The following is a 22,072-nucleotide window of genomic DNA, read 5'->3' as shown; positions in this document are numbered from 1 at the left end:
AGTTAGTAACTTTAAGCTGTCACATTCTGGACCACTCAACACTATTGGAATAAACCGTACCAATCTACTAAGAATTACATCAGACCCTTTATATTTGTGAAACTATACATCCATATCTAACCATATGCTTTGGAATTTTGGCATTTGGAGTTCTGATGAATTTATTATGATTTTTTGAAGACAATGCATGAAATCTGTGATAGCATGGACCAACCTGAGAAGATTGCCAATTTTACCCCTCAAGGATTTTGAATTTCGAAATGTGATTCATAGTTTGAAGAAACTAGAGACAATAATATTTCCAGAAAAATAAGTCTCATGATTTTTAGGTGTTCCTAATGACTTGCACAAATTTTATAATTTGGAGGACAGATTTGAGAAAATTGATCATAATAGCTATTAAATCACTTTTGGTGTTCTATTAAGTTCTTAATGGTTAAGCCTTAATTTTATCACTTTTAACATGATTGTTGGTTACTCATTAGGATATTGAGATGTGAAATTCAATTTAACCTAACGACCTTAATGTTTGGCTTAATGAGGGTTCAAAGTTAAGCATTTTCACATAAAATGCCACTTTTACACTTATTAGGTTCTTTCAGACAATATGACAAACACCTTATGTGCATGAAATCCTACAGTGATCATCAACTCTCAAATAGACTCCAATCCAGCCCCTAGAGCTTTCTATTTTCATTTATCATTGACACCAACAACTAGTATGCAGAAGAAACGATTCATTACTATAAATGGAACGATGTCAGATTTCACAATATCATGAATCTGACTCATAATTCGATCAGATCCATTGTTTTATTGATCAGAGTACAAATCAAACTAGAATGTGCTAATGAGAGAGAGAGAGAGAAAGAGAGAGAGAGAGAAATAGAGTAGTAACTGTACCTTCAGAAGATTAAATTGTTGAGTTTGAGCATGGAATTTCTGGAACAACTATCGTGCATAGATGAAAGTTCATAGGAAGAAGAAAAGCACTAAGAGGAGGGGTCAATTGTGACAATCGTTAAATTCCGGTCAAGTTAAAGTCAAATAAAGTCAACAAGTCAAACCGGTCAACTCAATTAACCCGGGTACATTAGGGTTTATGTTATGTAATCACTGTACAATTCACTATTCTAATGAGAAAACATCATTTGGAAAATTCGTATGTTTGAATTTCCTTAGCCTTATAGTGCTAAACAATGAACCAAAGCGATAAAACACTATTGCACACTCATCGGGAGTGTGTAGGACACTAAAATATGGCTTAACAGGGTTTACGGACCTTGCGTTGTGAAGCCGGACACTCAAAAATACCACAAGCGAAACCTCACTCAATCGTTTTCACTCTCTCTCTCTCTATTTGAAATCTCTCCCAAATCTCTCTCAAAAGTTCCCATAACTTTTTGAAATTATTCGGGTCATCCCGACCCTTAACCGGGTCAAAAACGGCTTGAAATGGGGTAAAAATGAGTAAAATAGGCTTAAGGGCCCGAAACCCCTCTTAAAGGAGCGAACCTTCTTAGGGCCGAAGATCCTCTTAGGGACCGAGACTGTTGAGAACCAAAGCTCCAGGCCCGAACCCGAAGCCTCAGGCCCAAAGCCGAAGCCTCAGGAGCCGAACCCGAAGCCTCAGGAGCCGAACTCGAAGCCTCAGGACCGAACCCGAATCCTTCGGGCCCGAACCTCGCATGAACCGAAGGTCCTCTCGGACCGAACCCCACCTTCGCCTTTGCCCCTCTGACCATTGCAACTTCGGCTTCCCTTCCCGGTTTTCGACTACGACTTCATTTTAAGCCCGTTTTTCATCATTTTAACGCGAGATTTTCACCCAAAACTTTATTTTAACATATAAGGCCCCATATTTATTAATTAACCACGTTTTTGGGGATAAATCTTATCCAAGAAGAGTGGCTGAAGTACAAGAGGTGGAGTGTTGACTTTTCTTTAGTTTATGACACAAGCAACCACCCATACCCAATCCATGACCAACCCACACCCTCCCCACCATCCCTAGTCATGTCAGTGTCCTTTCTCATCATTTCCAACAATTTCCCACGTTATTAGAGCTGGAATTTCCATCCTCTCTCCTCACACTTCATTCATTCTCTCATCTTTCTCCAAGAATAACACTCCAAATTCTCTCATCTTTCTCTCTAAATTTTGGGAACTTCAAGGCATACTTCAAGGATTTTCTCCTTCATTTGGTAAGTATCATCATCTTTCTTATGATTATTACACATCCTCCTACTCAAAATCATAGATTGCTTACACAAATTCCATCACATTGGTGTTTGAATCTCGAATCTTCAAGGCAATCTTCTTAGTGTTCTTGAGTTGAACACTCCTTTTCCTCAACATCCATGATCCATCTACTAAAATCACACAAGGTTAGTTCATACCCCTATATTTTCATGTTTTTTCTCAAGTTTTAAGGGGGGGGGGTGGAATACAAGTTACAACACCAAGAACACAACTAAACTTTTCCAACAGCTTTCATTAGGAGAGTTTAACTCCATTCACGGACTGTTTTGGTCAACTTAAACATTTTAGTTTTTAAAACTATATTAGATGCAAATATTTCAGGTTTATACCTTTAAAATGACTACTTGCACATGTTCATACGATTTTCACCAATTTTTGGCGATTTTTACAAAACTGCCTATCACAGTAGCTACGAATTCGGACCAGTCTGTGAAGATGGACATTTTCACACGAGTTAGAGACATATAAAAATCATGAATAAATTTATGAACAAACTAGACTCATTTTCTAAAATCGCAGAGTTTACGGATTTAGTTTTCGACTTCGTATGATTTTTCTGGAATTTTTCCGAAACAGTACAGAACTGTTAAAAAGCAAGTTGACAGCTTATAACTTCCATTCACACCTTATAACTTGTTGAGCAAGGTGTGTATCACTATGTAATTATATATTATTACATTATGTGTCATTTTGTCTTGGCATGTAGACATACATCAGAAAACAAATGGGTTTTATTATATTAAGTATGGTGAAATAATAAATTGTCATAAACAAAGTTTACATACCTGACATACAAACATTTTGTAAACCATGACAAGGATAGTACTAATTGAATATACGTGAATGATAATACTTATTATTTACCTTATTTCGAAGATACGAATCATATACTAAGGTTTGCCACTACTACTAGTAGTTACAATAAACTATAATAAGTGTACACTACCAACAAATACGCTAACTATAGCAGATATAGTTAGGTTGCATAACATTACAAACAATTTGGATAAACTATAATATGCGTAGTTCATGTTCACTATCACTACCACTATTTGGTGAATTATGATATGTATAATTTATGTTCACTTCCACCACCACTTTTGGATAAGCTATAATATGCATAGTTCATGTTCACTACCACTATCGCTATTTTGATTAACTGTGATATGTATAGTTTATGTTCACCATCACCATCACATTTGATAAACTATAATATGCATAGTTCATGTTCGCTACCACTATCACTATTCGATGAACTATGATATGTATAGTTTATGTTCAAAGCCACTACTACTATTTCATACACTACACTAGGATTTGTTTTCGGTCTTTGGTTTTAAGACTACATTCTATCTAGAATTGTTAGTTTTCAGCTATAATTTCTAAGTGTATATGCTAGAGTTATATAGAATCTAGTCGTGATTGACTTAGAATTGGTGGCTCCGCTTTATTTTCTGTTCCTTGTTTGGTTGTGGGCCTAGGGCAGACCCATTACATTCGACGTTTTATCTAACTTTAACTTTATATAACTTATATATGCTTGGAGATTATAGAAGGAAACTATAGAGAATTCTAGGATGCGCTATTTCATAACATAGAAACTTTCAGTTCACTCTTTAAGGAAAATATCGGATTTTCTGGAACAACTTAATTGCTTTTACAAGGAAAATAGTTTATTTCTCAATTAAAACTCTTATGAACTCACCAAACTTTGTGTTGACACTTTTTCAAACAACTTGTATTCTCGGGAAATCACTAAACAGGTAATCAACTGCTTTCGAGGACGGGACGCTAAGGCGTTAAATTCAAAACTTATTTTGTCATCATGATGTAATTGATTTTGAAACATGTAAACTTACTCTATGATGTAACTCTTTCCATTATATTGATGATGGTTGTGTTTGCTTTCTTCACTATTATACTCGTTGTTATGATACTATACATGAAGTCATCCACCCCCGAACGTTTCCGCCGTTCTGGTTTGGGGGTGTGACATCAATGTTGGAGGGGCATAACGGGAGGAGTCGATGTTGGGCAAAGGGCAGAACCAGAGAAGGGTGTCACTAAGTTCGAGCGTGAAAAACAAAGCATATGGAATCATTAGTTAAATTACAGATAACCCCTTTCTTCATTAGCACTTAAATGACACGTTCCTTTTTTTAGATGTGTAGTTGAAATTTGTTCTCAAATGTTCTCAATACAACAATTGTTCTCATTTTAATATATATATATATATATATATATATATATATATATATATATATATATATATATATATATATATATATATATATATATATATATATATATACTACTTTAATTCTTTATTTTTATTGTTCATTCTCCTAGTATCCGGTTTATCAAATTAAACGTATTCCATACATAGTTTACCAACGTTTTCTAAATTAATCTTTTATTTTTATTAATTTCTACATATGTTGAACCGCAAGTCTAAGTAATGATAATTATTAAAGTTCTAATAGTATCCCCATTCTAATAAATGAATAAGTTTATTTTCCCATTGACAAATGTCATAATATTAGAACTCCTCATTAATATAATGTCATCTATCATGCCACTTGTCAACTTATTAATTGTCCATTTTAAATTTCAAATTTTAAATTTTCCAATCTAATTACATTAAATTAATAATTGATTCTTCATTTTAAAAATTTTCACTTTAATTATGTTAAATGAATAACATTAGATTAAAAAATAAAATGAAATTAATACATATTATAAAGTGATAAAATGTATTTATTTAAATCAACGATTATAATTTTATATAACTAAAAAATATATCTTAAATAATAATTTATTTAAAATAATTGATTAATAATTTTTTATTTTTAATATGAAAGTTAATTAATTTTATAGACGTGGTTTTCACGGGTTATAAACTAGTATCAAAATAAATTAATTAAAACAGTAATATAATAAAAGATATACACAAAAAGGGAAATTTAGAAGGACCATGCAATAAAGTATCGTCAAATAAAGGGACCAAATATACCTCGCCATAAACTGTCTCTTTACTTCCCGTTCTTCTTGTCATATGCAGTTTCTTCAAATAAAGTGTACAATTTGTTGAGTTATTTACGCGTTTACCTTCGGTTCAAGTTGTGAACATTTGTAGGTTTTATAATTGTTAGTCAAACAAGATTTGGGCTTTATTTTGTATTGGGTTTATATTGGCCCATTAGCTAGAAAATCCTAATCAGTGAGTTTATATATTAAATCTTTTTCTTTTATTGTATTTTCCACTTCTCATTTGATAATAATACGAAACCCTAGCGGTGCCTTGTCTTGTTAGTTTACATGGTATCGGTATTTTTATTTTTGGGGGCGAGTTGTAGTAGGCACGACGTTGTGTGACCCGTTTTCGAAAATTTTCGCAACTTTAGGTATGGTTTTCTTGCTCATTTATGTATTCTGTTTGATTAGATTTGTTCGTTTCGTCGATTTCGAGGGTTTCATTTCATCTATTGGTTTTGTTGATTTCGAGTTACTGATTGTTGTTGCTGCTATTCGTATTTACTACTGTTTTGGTTATTTTTATTTGATTGATATTGAAGTATGGCCACGAGAGATAATTCTCTTCGGTCCATTAGTATCCATGGCAAGAAGTACTATTCCTATTGAAGTTATGTTATGAAGAATTTCTTGCGAGGCAAAACTATGTGGGGGATTGTAACAGGTGACAAAAAGAAACCAATAGATGAAAAGGTTGTGGATTATGCAGCCTTACTGGATTTATGGAGACTGATAACTCCAAGATCATTGCTTGAATTAATAATTATGTTATCTGGTACTCAGTTGGCGAAGTATGACACAACAAAGGAGGTTTGAGATCACTTGGCTAGGCTGTATACTCGGTCTAACTTTTCAAAGCAATATCAGTTAGAGTTTGACATTTGATCCCTCCAACAGAACAATCTCTGTGTTCGGGAATTTTATGCATTTATGTTGGATTTGAGGGATCAGTTGGATCTTACAGAACTTGATGTGTTGAAGGCTTTTAAGCCTTATATTGATCGAAGGGAAGAGCAACGTTTGGTTCAGTTCTTGATGGCATTACGATCATATTTTGAAGACTTGTCTGGATCAATCTTGCATCTCACACCTCTTCCCACTATTGATTCGGTTGTTCACGAGTTGATTGCTGAAGAAACTCGTATCAAGTCCTATGCTAGCAAAGGTCCCAAGACAGCGAATCCTACTTTCTTTTCTGTTTCACAAAGACCTCAACCTTTAAACGAGAATCGCCCTAAAGTTGCGTTTAATGAGTGTGCTTTCTGTAAGAAGAAACATTGGAAGGAAAATTGTCCTTTGCTGACAAGCAAGGGAAATTAGCAGCAACAACAAACGAGATCACCTGCACAGCCTCAGTCTTCACAACATATTTGGTCTTTTGGACAGTCTCAGTCAGGTCCCTCATTTACATCTTTTAGGCCACCATAGTATGTTTCTGTTGCACCTTTAGTTGAGAATGAAACAAATTTTACACCACCATAAGCCTTGGATCCCCATATTGTTGAGCAGTTCAGACAGTTCATTGCTACTAATCCAACTGCCATGTCAGCTTCCATACATCATTCAGGTCTGTCTTCATCTAACACTTCAGGTATTCTTTCATCCTTGTGGATATTGGATTCCGGTGCATCTCATCACATGCCACCACATATGTCATCTTTTGCTTCGTTATCATCTTGTACACCTGTCTCTATTATGTCTCCTAGTGTTACACCTATGTTAGTAGAGGGTGTTGGTTCTATTGACGTTCCTTATATATCTTTAACTGATATCTATTACATTCTCACACTTGCTTTGAATCTTTCTTTGGCCAGTCAGTTACGTAAGTTTGGTTGTTGGGTCTTCTTTTCTAATTCATTCTGTTGTGTACAAGACATTCGGTCTTAGAGGGTGATTGGAATAGGTCGTAGACTTGGGGAGCTTTATGTTTTGGAGCAACTACATGTTGCTGCATCTATTGTCGATTTGTCGTCTTTCGTTTAAATCCTTTTTCATTTGTTTTTTTATCTTTGGCATTCTCGTTTGGGACATGTTTCAACGTCTCGTTTACAGTTTTTGGTTTCCACTTGTGTGTTAGGTTCTTTGAAAACTGATGACATTTCTAATTTCTATGGTTGTAAATTGGGAAAATTTTCTACTTTAACATTTAATAAATGTGTCACTCATTCTGTTGCTCCCTTTGATATTGTGCATTCTGATGTGTGGGGCCCCTCTCCGATCACCTCTAAATTTGGAGCTAACTATTATGTTTCATTCATTGATGATTAAAGTCGCTACACGTAGGTTTAGTTTATGAAGCCCAAGTCTGACTTTTTCACCATATATAGTGACTTCAGAGCTCTTGTTAATACTCAACACTTTGTTGTCATAAATTTTTTTTGGTGTGATTTAGGAGGGGAATTTACCTCCAATTATTTTAAATAGTTATTGGCATCTGATGACATTATGAAACAATCATCTTTTACAAACACCCCATAGAAGAATGGTATTGTAGAAAGGAAACATCAATATCTCCTAGAAACTACAATCCTTGCTACTTTTTGCTCAAGTTCCCAATATGTTTTGGGGGGAAGCTATTCATACCGCCGCTTATGTTATTAATCGCATTCCTCCTACGCACAATACTGAGGGAGTCTCTTTATGAAATGTTGTTCGGGCAACTCTTAGATTATTCTTCATTACAAGTATTTGGGTGTACCTGTTTTGTCTTGAACCCTCATGTAGAGAAATATAAGATGTCTTCAAAATCAACCTTTTGTGTATTTTTGGGATATCTTATTGGTCAAAAAGGTTATCGGTGTTATGATCCATCAAATTAAAAAATTGTATGTCTCTTGCAATGTCACTTTTTTGGAGCACATTTTGTTCTATAGCATTTCTGTTCAGTGACATGATGCAACCTGGGAGGAACTTCATACTATTGATCTGTTTAGCATTGAAATTGATGATCCACCAACTACCGCTGATCCACAACCTGCTGCTGATCAACCACCTATTGTTGATCCTCTGCCTGCAGATCATCAGGATCCCCCACTATCGAGGCTTTATCGTAATAAGAAATCCACAAAGCTTCCTAACTTTGTTATTCCTCTTACTCACCACTATTTTCCTCATTTATTGCTAAAGTACATCGTCTGTCTAAGCCAAAATCTTATAAAGAGGTCGTTTTTGATGCTCTTTGGTAGACCGCTATGGCTAAAAAACTTGCAGCTCTTTATCAGACTCATACGTAGGTATAACATCCCAAAAATACAGGCCAAAAATTTCATTTTTAAATACGTCATTATAAAACCAACAGTGTAATAAAACATCCATAATATCATGTCATGTCAAAACCAAAGTAGAAATAATCAAACATGTTATCATAAAACAATATCAGAGTGTAATCCCAAAGATCTCATATGCGGAAAACCATAGTGTGATGCGCTGCGATCGAGCCGGCTCCTTCCCTTTGAAAACGAAGTACCTGAAACCAAAACTGAAAACCGTAAGCACAAAGCTTAGTGAGTTCCCCCAACATACCACACACCATACAATCATATAACATACATATACTGTCAGACATATCTGTGTGCCCGACCTACCCCTTCGGTACTCTCGACCGGATACTACCTAGCATATTTGGGTGCTAGCCTCCCCTTCGGTCCTCTCGACCGGATACTGCCTAGCATATCTGGGTGCTGGGCTCCCCTTCGCTCCTCTCGACCGGATACTGCCTAGCATATTTGGGTGTTGGGCTCCCCTTCGGTCCTCTCGACTGGATACTGCCTAGCATATCTGGGTGCTGGGCTCCCCTTCGGTCCTCTCGACCGGATACTGCCTAGCATATCTGGGTGCTGGCCTCCCCTTTGGTATCTTTCAACCGGTAACCGGGGACTATTTCACCCCTAACACTACCACATAAAAGCATAGCATAAACACATAAGTCATATACTGCCAAGCATATCTGGGTGCAGGCCTACCCCTTCAGTCCTGTCGACCGGTAAGTGGGGACTATTTCACCCCTACTACCACTATCACATAACATCATATCATGCTAGCACATAAACGTAACAGGTAGTAGCAAACATAGACAATTATCACAAAGACAATCATCTAACAACAACTCCTACTGGTGGGCCGGCATTGTGGCCGTAGACCCACCGCTACTGGAAGGTAACTCACCTCACACTACTGAAGTCCCGAAGGCATAATCCCACACTTGCTGAAGTCCCGCAGACTCGACCCCAGCTGCTGGTTGACGAATTCCCGAACTGTCAACACCAAAATAACACCCAATTAATAATTGGATCCTAATACATAACCATAAGTACATTCTTTGGGTAATTACTACATTACCCCTAGCTTGGCTATTCAAGCCCAAGGCCCAATCCACAGGCCGAAAGTCGACAAGGAATCAAAGCCCAACACATGGCCTAATTTTCCAAATTGGGCCTAGGCCTATACATGGTCTCATTCTAAGGCCCAACATCATATAATCATTAAGGCCTAACTATGGCCCATCTATGGCCTAATTTTCCAAATTGGGCCCAAGCCCCTTACATGGGCCTTACCCCAGGCCCATTAAATTATTCTAGTTCATTGGCTTGACTTTGGATGGCCCATTAATTACCCAACCCTCAAGGCCCAAAAGAGAGGCCCAACAATAAACCCAAGTGAAATTAGGGTTTCACATAAAATGATGATTAGGGTTAAGTTTCCTACTTAACCCATTAAGGACTTAATCCATTAAGAACTTAATCCATTAAGTCCATTATCGCTTAGACTAATCTTTGCCAAAGTTTATTATTTAATATCTCAAGTTATTAAATAATTCTCGTGTGTCTAGATTAATTCCCCAAAATTAGGGTTTTGATGGCATTAGGGTTTTCCAAGCCAATACTAGCCCATTTATTAATTTGTTGGGCTTTTAGATCAATTAGGGCTTTATTGGGCCTATTAAGACCACTAAAATATTATTAAGCCCATTAGGGTTTTATTGGGTCCATTAGAGTCCATTAAGCTTCATTAGGCCCATTAGGGTTTCAAGGCCCATTAGGGTTTTAGTCCCTTGTCCAAACATCCCCAAACTAGAAATCCCAACACAACTAAGCACACCACCACCCGACACGGCGGCCGGTGGCGGCAGCCACCGGCTCACGGTGGTGGTTAGAGATTCATTTCATTATTTCGATTTCCAATTACATTTTACAATGCTAATCTCAACTAAACACACACAACCACTAAGACACACACACACGGTGGTTCGTGGTGGCAGTGGCAATTCTTGATTTCCGGGTAGACCCACGCACATCTCACGAAGCTATACCCACTAACACATCATAACACGCACACAGCTACCCTTGTGGTGGCTGGTGGCGGCAGAAAAGGTGTGAACGGCAAAAACCACCATGGTTGGCTGCCATGGTGGTGCCCTTATTTTCCGACGGCACAAACACTCCATATGCACACAATAAACATAAACGGATAGGAATTATGCCGAGTACATACATGTGTGAAACCCACATCCAAACTAAGGCTTCCACACGAAACCGGATCCGTAATGACGGCTGAAAGATGGTCGGAACGATAGACTAATCGAAGTCCAGAGAAACAGCGTCGTTCACGACCGTATGGACCTTGGCGAACGTCGGCTAGATTGAAACGAAACAGAAAAGAAGGAGGGGGAGGAGTGGCCGCATCGATACGAGATTGGCATCTTCTCCAATGGACGACGGCGACATCCCGGACTCTCAGATCTGGCCACCGTGTTGGCGTCAACAACGATGTTCTCGCTGCTATTGGTAGTCGCTCCGGCGGCTGGCTTCGGTGGCTTTCCGGCTTCACAGGTGAGGATGCGGCGGTATAGGCGAAGGGAGACATAAGGAGGGTGGCGGCTGCTCCAACGATTAGGGTTAAGGTTACGGTGAAGGTGACGGGCTTAATACCCGCTCATATGCACGCCTTTGCTCATATTACACTTCCAACCCCTCAAAGACCATTATTTTCAAATTTAATCCATAATTTACCCTTTAGCCCTTGATCCCATTATTTCCTTTCATAATAAGTCCCGAAATTACCAACCAGCCCCCTAAGCCTTCAAATCTTTTCAACTTAAGTCCATAAATTACCAAACGCACCCTAACTTCTGAAATCCTTTTCAAATTAAATCCAGAACTTACACTTTTAACCCCCAACTTCTAAAATGTGGCAATTAACTTCTCGAACCCAACACCCTGCATATATAATTATTTATTTTAGGCTACCATTCGTCCATTAATTTATTTATTTAACTAATAAATAAACAGATGTTACAACTCTCCCCCACTTAAATTAGATTTCGTCCTCGAAATCACTCCTTACTATTTCTTATATGCCAAACCACTTCTAGTAACATGATCACTAACCTGGGCATGCCCTAGCCTTCCCAGGGTATCCACGACCAATCCTCGTACAACCCTAATATCCTCATATGAACGAATTCCCCGCAACAGTATCACATCTACTTTGTATGAATCTACTATCTCGAGATGGTCTGATTCCCTGACAGACCACTCATACTGAATCATCATCGATGAATCCAGTCTGTTTATCCTTCAACTGTCTACTCAACTTCTGATAACATGTGGTTCCCACTATAAATCAGAATCATAGGCCCAATTATCTCTGCAGGTCACTTATACTCGGCTAAAGCTCAGATGATCCCGCTGTGAGTGACTTGTCACTCCCCAATAAACCAGCTATCTGTGTGTACTTGCAACCTAAAACACGAATACTAACACTGCCCGAATGCAGAAATTGCTCGAACACTGAACTGACTGAGGCAGTATGTTGCCACATGGCTACTTTCCAATATCTAACGAGACCTCCCTGGTCTCTATTCGTCCACCAACCATCTGAAATACTGGGTTCCAGCTCGGCTGCGGAGCCAAAGAACTCCCACTTAGTCGCCTCACATGACTTTTGAACGAAATCCTTCTCTGGAACTAGTTGCCACTAGTTATCATGTCACTGTGGCTCTAACTACCTCCTGATCTAACCGATCAGGTCCATGTGTGGAATCCTGTCATCATCCAATCCAAGACTAAAAGTGGTTGCTACCTAACCAATGGTAGCCTTACATCACAAACGCCCTTAAGCAGTCCATTATTTCCTTGATCTCATAACTGTAGTGGCGTTCCTACAGTCTTATCACTGGCTCAACCAGAGCTAATCTATTTGGGTAATACCGAGATCCAATATATGGATTTCCGTATCCTCGCTGCTACACCCAAACTGGTGGGTACTACTGTTCCTTCCGCATTCTAACAACACACTCATGCCATCTATCAACCTAGTGAATGCTACGGCTATACTCGCAGACTTATAACACTCTATCACTATCTAGCTGCTAGTGAATGCTACGGCTACACCCGCAGACTTACAACACTCTAATACTATCTGTCAACTTGGTGAATGCTACGGCTACACCCGCAGACTTACAACTCCCCTCACACTATCTGCTGCTAGTGAATGCTACGACTACCCCCGTAGTCTTACAACACTTTCCATACTACCTGATCGCTAGTGAATGCTACGGCTACCCCCATAGTCTTACAACACTTTCCAAACCGGGTCAAACACGCACTCGACCTAACACACCACCACACTTGAGTCCTAACCAGAACTCTAACTTGATTCCCAAAACCTGATATCATGTGACCCCATTGTATCAGTACCGTACCCATGCCCGTGATCAAAGCGTCACCATAAACCACAAAATCATCTACACCCTCTGGCAGGGTGAGAATCGGTGCCTCGTACAACCGCTGTCTGAGAGCCTCGAAGGCTGCCTGCTGCCCAGGCCCCCAACGAAAGGCCACCGATTTCTTGGTCAGTCGGGTCAAAGGAACCGCAATCTTGGAGAAGTCCCGTATAAATCTTCGGTAGTAGCCCGCTACACCTAGAGAATTCCGAATCACAGATGGAGACCTCGGAATCTCCCACAGCATCACGGCCTCTATCTTGGCCGAATCAACTAAAACACCCTTTTGGTTGACAAGGTGGCCAAGAGATTGCACCTTGCGCAACCAGAACTCACAGTTGGAGAACTTTATAAAAAAATATCTCCCCCACTTAGACTCGACTAAGTCTTCACGTTACATGAGAATTGAAGGATTTCTAATCCTTCTCGCTTTCTAATATCCCACTGATGACAACCTGTGCCTGCCAATGCTAGCATTTAATCGTCGATTAAACCATGAGATCTCCCATCCTCGGAAATCTCAATGAGTACTCTTGGACGCTGATCCAGTGTGACACCTCAGTCCATCCAACATGCTGCCAATTGAAGACCTTAATCTTCACTCTAGCTGATGAATCCTCGTTCTCATTTCCAATATTGTAGTACCACTAAACTCTAACCGAACACAGCCTATGCGAAAACACAATTATCCTGAACATGCGATGACCAACCACTTATGCATCTAACATCCGCGACTAACACTACCCTCTTCCTATCACCAGTTCCATCCTAGCAACGGTAGTGCCTTGAACTCCAAAGTTCATCCATAAACAATTACCGACCATACCTGAACAATGATAGAACCTATGAACGCTGACTTCATTGGAGAACAATCACTCCAACCCTGATCGAGTATCCTCTAAATAATACTCCTGCATAGATCCCGACAAAGATCCGAAATGATAACGGTATGCGCGGAACCCACTCCTCAATACGCATCCCTCTTTGGGTTCATCAAGGACCTTTCGGCATGTAGGATGGCATATATGATCCTTGATAACCCAAACACTAGCAGGAAAACCGACCCGAGGTTTGACTTATCCAACTCACTCACAATTCCAAAGTGATACATATTCCCAACATCCAACTAGTAGCAGTAAAATATGACATACCCGCAACGTCTGGAGGAATCCGAGTCACCTCCAGCTGATATGATCAACCCTTCCACACCTGTAGCAACCTAAACCCTTGGAGTGACAAACTCCCTCGTGCACTTTCTCGTATGCGTTGCACTGACTCCGACCCTGCTGGCCTTTCACCCGATGATCAGAAATCATGGGTCTCTTCCCGAGACCCCTACTATACGCACCTGGCACACACCTCTCTTTTCAGGGTGCTCCCAAATCGATCCCGCATTTGCAATTCTTGGAAATCATATCATTCAGGGTCTGACACCCTGTCACGCTCACTAGCTCGCTTGCCAATGGATAAGCTGCAACAACTGGAACATCCTCTGTCCCCAAACTGGGTCACAAACTATTCCCTGAAGCTTCTTAGATTCTCCAAGACTCTCACTGATTCGAGTATGGATCCTGTGCTTTCAGTAGTACGGGCCCAATACTACCTTCCACACCTATCCATACTTTCCTCAGCAATCCTCCCGGATCCTCCAAGTCACTTCCTCAACTGGTACACCCAAGTCGAACTGAGCCTCACTACTAAATCACTGAAATATATCCTAGGCTTCCCTAGGTTCCCGAACTCACCTAGTTCTCAGCTGCCGAAAGATTCCCAGTAATGTCAACTAGCTACCTCATGAATATAGCCACATGCAACAGAGATTAGATAATCCTTCAAGTAACAGACTCATCCCTATAACGGTTAGACTCAAACGAGAGCTGCGCAACAGGGTCAAATCTATCACTCTGAGATTATCCAGCCTGTGCCACATGTGACTTAGCATATTCACTTAATAGCTAACTCACATTACTAAGAGTCCCACAAAGCACAAAGCAAGCAGCATTCAGACAATGGAAAATCTAACCATCATATTCCAATCAAATCATTTTATCCTCTTATCAGGAATCTATACATGCAATTAAAAGGCTCATACAATTAGGCATAACCTAAACAGGCTATCCTATCACTAACTGATCAGTACTAGCATGCAAGTCTACAAGCACATATAATAGGCATATAAGGCATCCTCCTAGATCCTTAGCCCTAATCTAGCATGCAATTCTCATAATCATATCGTAACATAACATATCATAGCATGTATTGGTATCTTGGGGAAAACTTACTTGAGCTCGGCTGATTGCACGCATCACACACTTTATTCTTCTCAAAGTTCCTTCCTCTTTTTAGATTCCTTTCAAATCCTTTTTATAAAATGGTTTTACTTTTGAAAATTTTCATACCAAGCCCTTAGTTTGAGTTCAGATACACCCGAGAGTATGTCTGAATCCCTCAAACCAAGGCTCTGATACCAACTTGTAACATCCCAAAAATACAGGCCAAAATTCTCATTTTTAAATACATCATTATAAAACCAACAGTGTAATAAAAAATCCGTAATATCATGTCATGTCAAAACCAAAGTAGAAATAATCAAACATGTTATCATAAAACAATATCAGAGTGTAATCCCAAAGATCTCATGTGCGGAAAACCATAGTGTGATGCGCTGGGATCGAGTCGGCTCCTTCCCTTTGAAAACGAAGTACCTGAAATCAAAACTGAAAACCGTAAGCACAAAGCTTAGTGAGTTCCCCCATCATACCACATACCACACAATCATATAACATACATATACTGTCAGACATATCTGGGTGCCCGACCTACCCCTTCGGTCCTCTCGACCGGATACTGCCTAGCATATTTGGGTGCTAGCCTCCCCTTCGGTCCTCTCGACCGGATACTGCCTAGCATATCTGGGTGCTGGGCTCCCCTTCGGTCCTCTCGACCGGATACTGCCTAGCATATCTGGGTGTTGGGCTCCCCTTCGGTCCTCTCGACCGGATATTGCCTAGCATATCTGGGTGCTGGCCTCCCCTTCGGTATCTTTCAACCGGTAACCGGGGACTATTTCACCCCTAACACTACCACATAAAAGCATAGCATAAACACATAAGTCATATACTGCCAAGCATATCTGGGTGCAGGCCTACCCCTTCGGTCCTGTCGACCGGTAAGTGGGGACTATTTCACCCCCTACTACCACTATCACATAACATCATATCATGCTAGCACATAAACGTAACAGGTAGTAGCAAACATAGACAATTATCACAAAGACAATCATCTAACAACAACTCCTACTGGTGGGCCGGCATTGTGGCCGTAGACCCACCGCTACTGGAAGGTAACTCATCTCACACTGCTGAAGTCCCGAAGGCATAATCCCACACTTGCTGAAGTCCCGCAGACTCGACCCCAGCTGCTGGTTGACAGATTCCCGAACTGTCAACACCAAAATAACACCCAATTAATAATTGGATCCCAATACATAACCATAAGTACATTCTTTGGGTAATTACTACATTACCCCTAGCTTGGCTATTCAAGCCCAAGGCCCAATCCATAGGCCCAAAGTCGACTAGGAATCAAAGCCCAACACATGGCCTAATTTTCCAAATTGGGCCTAGGCCTATACATGGTCTCATTCTAAGGCCCAACATCATATAATCATTAAGGCCCAACTATGGCCCAATTTTCCAAATTGGGCTCAAGCCCCTTACATGGGCCTTACCCCAGGCCCATTAAATTATTCTAGTTCATTGGCTTGACTTTGGATGGCCCATTAATTACCCAACCCTCAAGGCCCAAAAGAGAGGCCCAACAATAAACCCAAGTGAAATTAGGGTTTCACATAAAATGATGATTAGGGTTAAGTTTCCTACTTAACCCATTAAGGACTTAATCCATTAAGTCCATTATCGCTTAGACTAATCTTTGCCAAAGTTTATTATTTAATATCTCAAGTTATTAAATAATTCTCGTGTGTCTAGATTAATTCCCCAAAATTAGGGTTTTGATGGCATTAGGGTTTTCCAACCCAATACTAGCCCATTTATTAATTTGTTGGGCTTTTAGATCAATTAGGGCTTTATTGGGCCTATTAAGACCACTAAAATATTATTAAGCCCATTAGGGTTTTATTGGGTCCATTAGAGTCCATTAAGCTTCATTGAGCCCATTAGGGTTTTAGTCCCTTGTCCAAACATCCCCAAACTAGCAATCCCAACACAACTAAGCACACCGCCACCCAACACGGCGGCCGGTGGCGGCAGCCATCGGCTCACGGTGATGGTTAGAGATTCATTTCATTATTTCGATTTCCAATTACATTTTACAATGCTAATCTCAACTAAACACACACAACCACTAAGACACACACACCCGGTGGTTCGTGGTGGCAGTGGCAATTCTTGATTTCCGGGCACATCTCACGAAGCTATACCCACTAACACATCATAACACGCACACAACCACCCTTGTGGTGGCTGGTGGCGGCAGAAAAGGTGTGAACGGCGAAAACCACCCTGGTTGGCTGCTATGGTGGTGCCCTTATTTTCCGGCGGCACAAACACTCCATATACACACAATAAACATAAATGGATAGGAATTCTGCCGAGTACATACATGTGTGAAACCCACATCCAAACTAAGGCTTCCACACGAAACCGGATCCCTAACGGCGGCTGAAGACTAAAATGAAGGTAAATATAAATTGAAATTTGGAGAACACTAAAATGAAGGTAAATATAAGCTACATGCGTTCATATGTTATAGTAGATATCCATAGTTTTATTGATGATACCAACATGTTTTCTTATTAGATGGTTCGTTTTGTTGGACATATTTTCATTGCTTTGCTTTATTCTGAAGACTATCCGGGGCACCACTTGGATCATCTTAAAGAAATGGAGATTACAAGTTTCGATAACTTTGCTCCTGAAATGGAGTTTGTGAAACCCATCATGGCTAAGTCACATCTGCTTAAGATAGCACAAATAGAGCTTGATGAATTTGTTTATATTGATGAAGAAGTTAAGATGTTTCAAGATTTGGCTACCATTTCCACGTGCATCACCAATAGCCAAGTTCATTATCGAACGCCTTGAAAAATTACATGTGAAGGCAAATTACGTTTTAGTGATATGAGTTTAATAATATAAGGGTTGTTAAAGCACAATACCTTTATTGTCTATTTTGAAACTGTTTAGATGTCTTTTTGGATTATTGTGAATATTATGACAAGATCTACTTTCTACTCTTTTAAATTCCCAAATTCAATGTATCCATCTATTTTGATGCTTGACCAATAAACACAAATAGGAGTTACATAATGTAGATGTTATATCATGATAAAAATACAAAATATTAATACAACCATAAACTTACATGTACTTCCTGTGATTATGATCCGTGTTATACTTATAATATATTTGTTAAGTTGATTTTAAAACACTAATTTAGAGCACGTATATGCGAAGTTTTCGAAGTTTTCTTTGATCTTGTTCGCTTTGTTTTGTTGCATGTCATGATTTTTTCGAGTTTGATATTCAATATAATACATTTGATGCTTTGAAAAAGTAAACATAGTGTCGTTATTTCGATTTTGATCTTAAATTTTAAAAAATAATTGCAAACCATAAATGCACATGGCAATTCCTTGTTTTTCCGTTTTGGGTCAAGCTGGGAACTCTCCTTTTGTGTGTGTAAGTTATAAACAATAGGTCGAGCTTAGGCTTCTCATGTAGGGGCCCGACCTTGTGTTTCATCTCTTTTATTAGAACGTTTTCATAATGAAATTGCATATGCTTCGTCCTAGACATAACCAAAACACCTAGAATAAGGAAATCAATCTAGCCGAAGTCAAAACATGTCTTTTTCAGATGAATGCTAATCGACTACATAAAACTTTTATTAAATTGTCGATATTAAATGTTGGCTAAAAGGCCCGATAAAGGAAAATTGTTTACAATGTCATTTGCAACATGATCAAGGTTTCTTTTTCAAATTTTCCATCATCAAAATAAATATTTTTATAGACTAGGGATATGTTTGGCCAAAATATGGTCGGAGGAAGTTGAAGCTTAAGTTGGAGACAAAGTTAAAGTTGGAGCTGGTATTGGAAGCTAGAATTTATAGTTTTGATTTGGAACTAGAAGTTATATTTTTATTTGTGTAGAAATGTTCGGCAAAAATATTTGTATCTTTTTTTTTGAAAAGAAATATAAAATTATGTAAAATGACATCCGAATAAAGGATAGGTAACATTTTAAGGATAATATAATAATTTTGTTATGATTGGTAGAAACCGTACTTTAAATATCACTTGAAATGACTTTTCAATTAAAGGCTTTTTTTTGTAAATTAAAATTTTAACTCATACATCAAAACAAAATTTTTCTTTAAATCATTTTTTTTTCAAAAGTTAAAGCTCTAGTTCCTAAAAATACCCAATAACTTATTGCCAAAAACGCCCTAAATCCAAATTTTTGTGAGCAAAATTAATAATCAGATGTCCGAAATGGCAAGTTAAATATCATAAAGGTACGTCGTGGTTCTAAAAAAATCATAAAGGTATGTTGTTATATGTTAATTTGAGCAACCAACTTTGGTATTTATTCGTTTTAAGTCATTAAAGGTTTTTTCAACCAACATTTTTATATAGATATGTCATTTTTACTGGCTACAATTATCAATTTTAGTGCTTATTTGGCCTTGTGGTAATTTTTATTATATTTTTTGTTAATAAATATTTATTTTAATATTTATATCAGTGTTATAAAAATCGGTCAAGGAGGCCAATTAATCGACGCCTAGGTGCTTGGTGGCCTCCAACCGCCTACAAATAGGTGTTAGAGGGTTAAATAATCGGTCCTGGTCAATATCGGTCAAAACCGGTCCAATTCAGACTAAATCAGACCAACTCGAACTCCTAATCGGACCAAATGAATTTAAAAAACCCACCGGCTCAAAGGAGCCAGCTCGCTAACATAGCTCTAGTTTAGTTTCTAAGAGATACAAGCTCCTTTTATAGAATAAGTTTGCCTCTAAAGAATGCTCCCACCAACCATGTGGGATAAACTTATAATTGTTTCATATCTCCACTTTGCATCTCGTTCTTCCCTAGGTGTTTGGGATTGCTTTTCATGCTAAAAAGTTCTTTTGACAAAAGTTCTTTTTTGATTTTTTGGCTTTTTACAAAAGATAGTTTTAAAATGTGTTTGGTTCATCTTTTGACTTTTCAAAAGCTAAAAATCCAAAAGTTGCAAAAAAATACAAATTCATGACTTTTCAAAAGCTTATTTTTTGTTCTTGCCAAAAAGTTGTTTTAAAAAAACTTCTTGAAATGTTCAAACATCTTTTTTAACTTTTAGCTTTTTGGAAAAGCTAAAAGTTCTAAAAGTCATTTTAAAAGATTTCCCAAACCTGAGTTCCATCACCGACCCACCCTTCTTCTTGAAGATGGAAGGTATCATGACTCGGGTGTACAAAGGAGTTAAAGGATAATGGTGGAGGAGACGCTACCATCATCTTCAATTTCCCTTTTTCTTTCTTTGATCAATCGTTAAAGGATTATGATTCAGTTGATTTTAATGAGGTATAAAGTTGGCAGAGAGACGCTACCTCCAATGATGTGTAAATGAACCTCGCCACCTCCTACGTCGTGTAAACAAACCTCAGCGACTCAGATTAATGAGGTTGTAGGTGTCAGTTGGAGCAGGTGGCGAAAATTGGTCTGAATTCGTTTTTGGTCTGAATTCTTTCGACTCAAAACTGGTCTGAATTCATTTTCCCTTCGATTCAATTGATTTTAATTCTGATTCAGTTGATTTTAATTCGTTTTTTTGGAAGCTATCTGAATAGGTTGTTGCTAGCTGCTTCTTTGAGCCCGATTTTGGCAATTGCAGATTGTTTCTTAAGTCCCCTTGCTTCTAGCAACTACTCCATCTTCTTTAAGGTTATACCTAGGTAAATTTATAAATTCTCACTAGTACAAATCGGACACTTCTTCTTCTGCCCACCAGGTGTTCGACAAAATGTGTAACTGAGGTTTTATGTGTGAAACGACGATGGTAGCCAAATGATGATTCCAATTTGGGTTCTGATGGAGCCGTGAAGATAGTTGGAGTGAGGTCTCTCGATCAACCAAATGACGAAGCCGTTGTAAAGGGTGATTGTTGCCAATAAGCACCACCCGGTTTCAGTGAAAGGCTTCATAAACATCCATGGTTTGTTTGATAATTTGGATCGGATGAGGAATGATACAAATAGAATGTTACATTGATATGTATATTATTAGTTGTTAACATGTTTTCAATGAAGAATGTTACAAATAGAAAAGAATAATAAATTATGTATTACATAATTATTATTTGTCAACTTCTTTACTTATATTCTTACGATTAATGTTATAGTTATTAACTAGGTGTAAGACCCATGTATTATATGTGTTCATTTTAAAGAAAAAAATATGAAATTCTAAACATTTGAAAAGTTTGAATTATAAAAAAAAATAGAAGAATACTAAATTATTAAAATTAAATTGTTTGTTTTTCTTTTAAATTAAACAAATAATTTAGATAAACAAATAAAATGAAACTTTAATTTAGAAAATTTCAAATTAGAAGGAAGTCAATTAATGAAATTGATATGCATTTATTATTACATTTAAATATTATGTGGAAATTAATAAAATAAAAAAAACCACAAAATGCCATGTGGAAAAAAATTAACTGAAAATAACCACAAAATGGTATGTGGCCAAATCAATGAGAATGTGACATGTGGCAAAAAGTTCTTTATTTATTAGGGAAGATTTTTTTAATAATTTTTTCAATAATTAATGGTCCCCGATTATTCCCCATCTAGTTGATTAATCTTTTAACTCTGTCGAGCGATTTTTGCAACCTTGATTTATATTGATATTTATTGTATTTGGTTAAAAATCATGATACGATGGATCGATGTACATTTCCTACGATCTTCATGATGTCTCTTATGATGGGTTTTATACAAACAATCCTATGTGTGCATGCAACCCTAGAGTTGGATCTATGT

The 22,072-nt window shown here is 38.2% G+C and overlaps 1 long non-coding RNA gene across 1 annotated transcript; it reads left to right on the top strand.

The window, feature by feature from the left end:
• Nucleotides 1-20,422: 20,422 nt before the first annotated feature.
• On the top strand, nucleotides 20,423-21,408 carry LOC145100031 (uncharacterized). Its single transcript, XR_013704777.1, has 2 exons — nucleotides 20,423-20,791; nucleotides 20,879-21,408. It is a non-coding gene; the product is annotated as an uncharacterized LOC145100031 (long non-coding RNA).
• Nucleotides 21,409-22,072: the final 664 nt, after the last annotated feature.

The sequence above is a fragment of the Lactuca serriola genome, chromosome 4 (assembly GCF_051521515.1).
Source record: "Lactuca serriola cultivar US96UC23 chromosome 4, Lser_US96UC23_V15, whole genome shotgun sequence".
Classification (NCBI taxonomy): Eukaryota; Viridiplantae; Streptophyta; class Magnoliopsida; order Asterales; family Asteraceae; genus Lactuca; species Lactuca serriola.
This window is presented reverse-complemented; position numbering and strand designations above follow the sequence as displayed.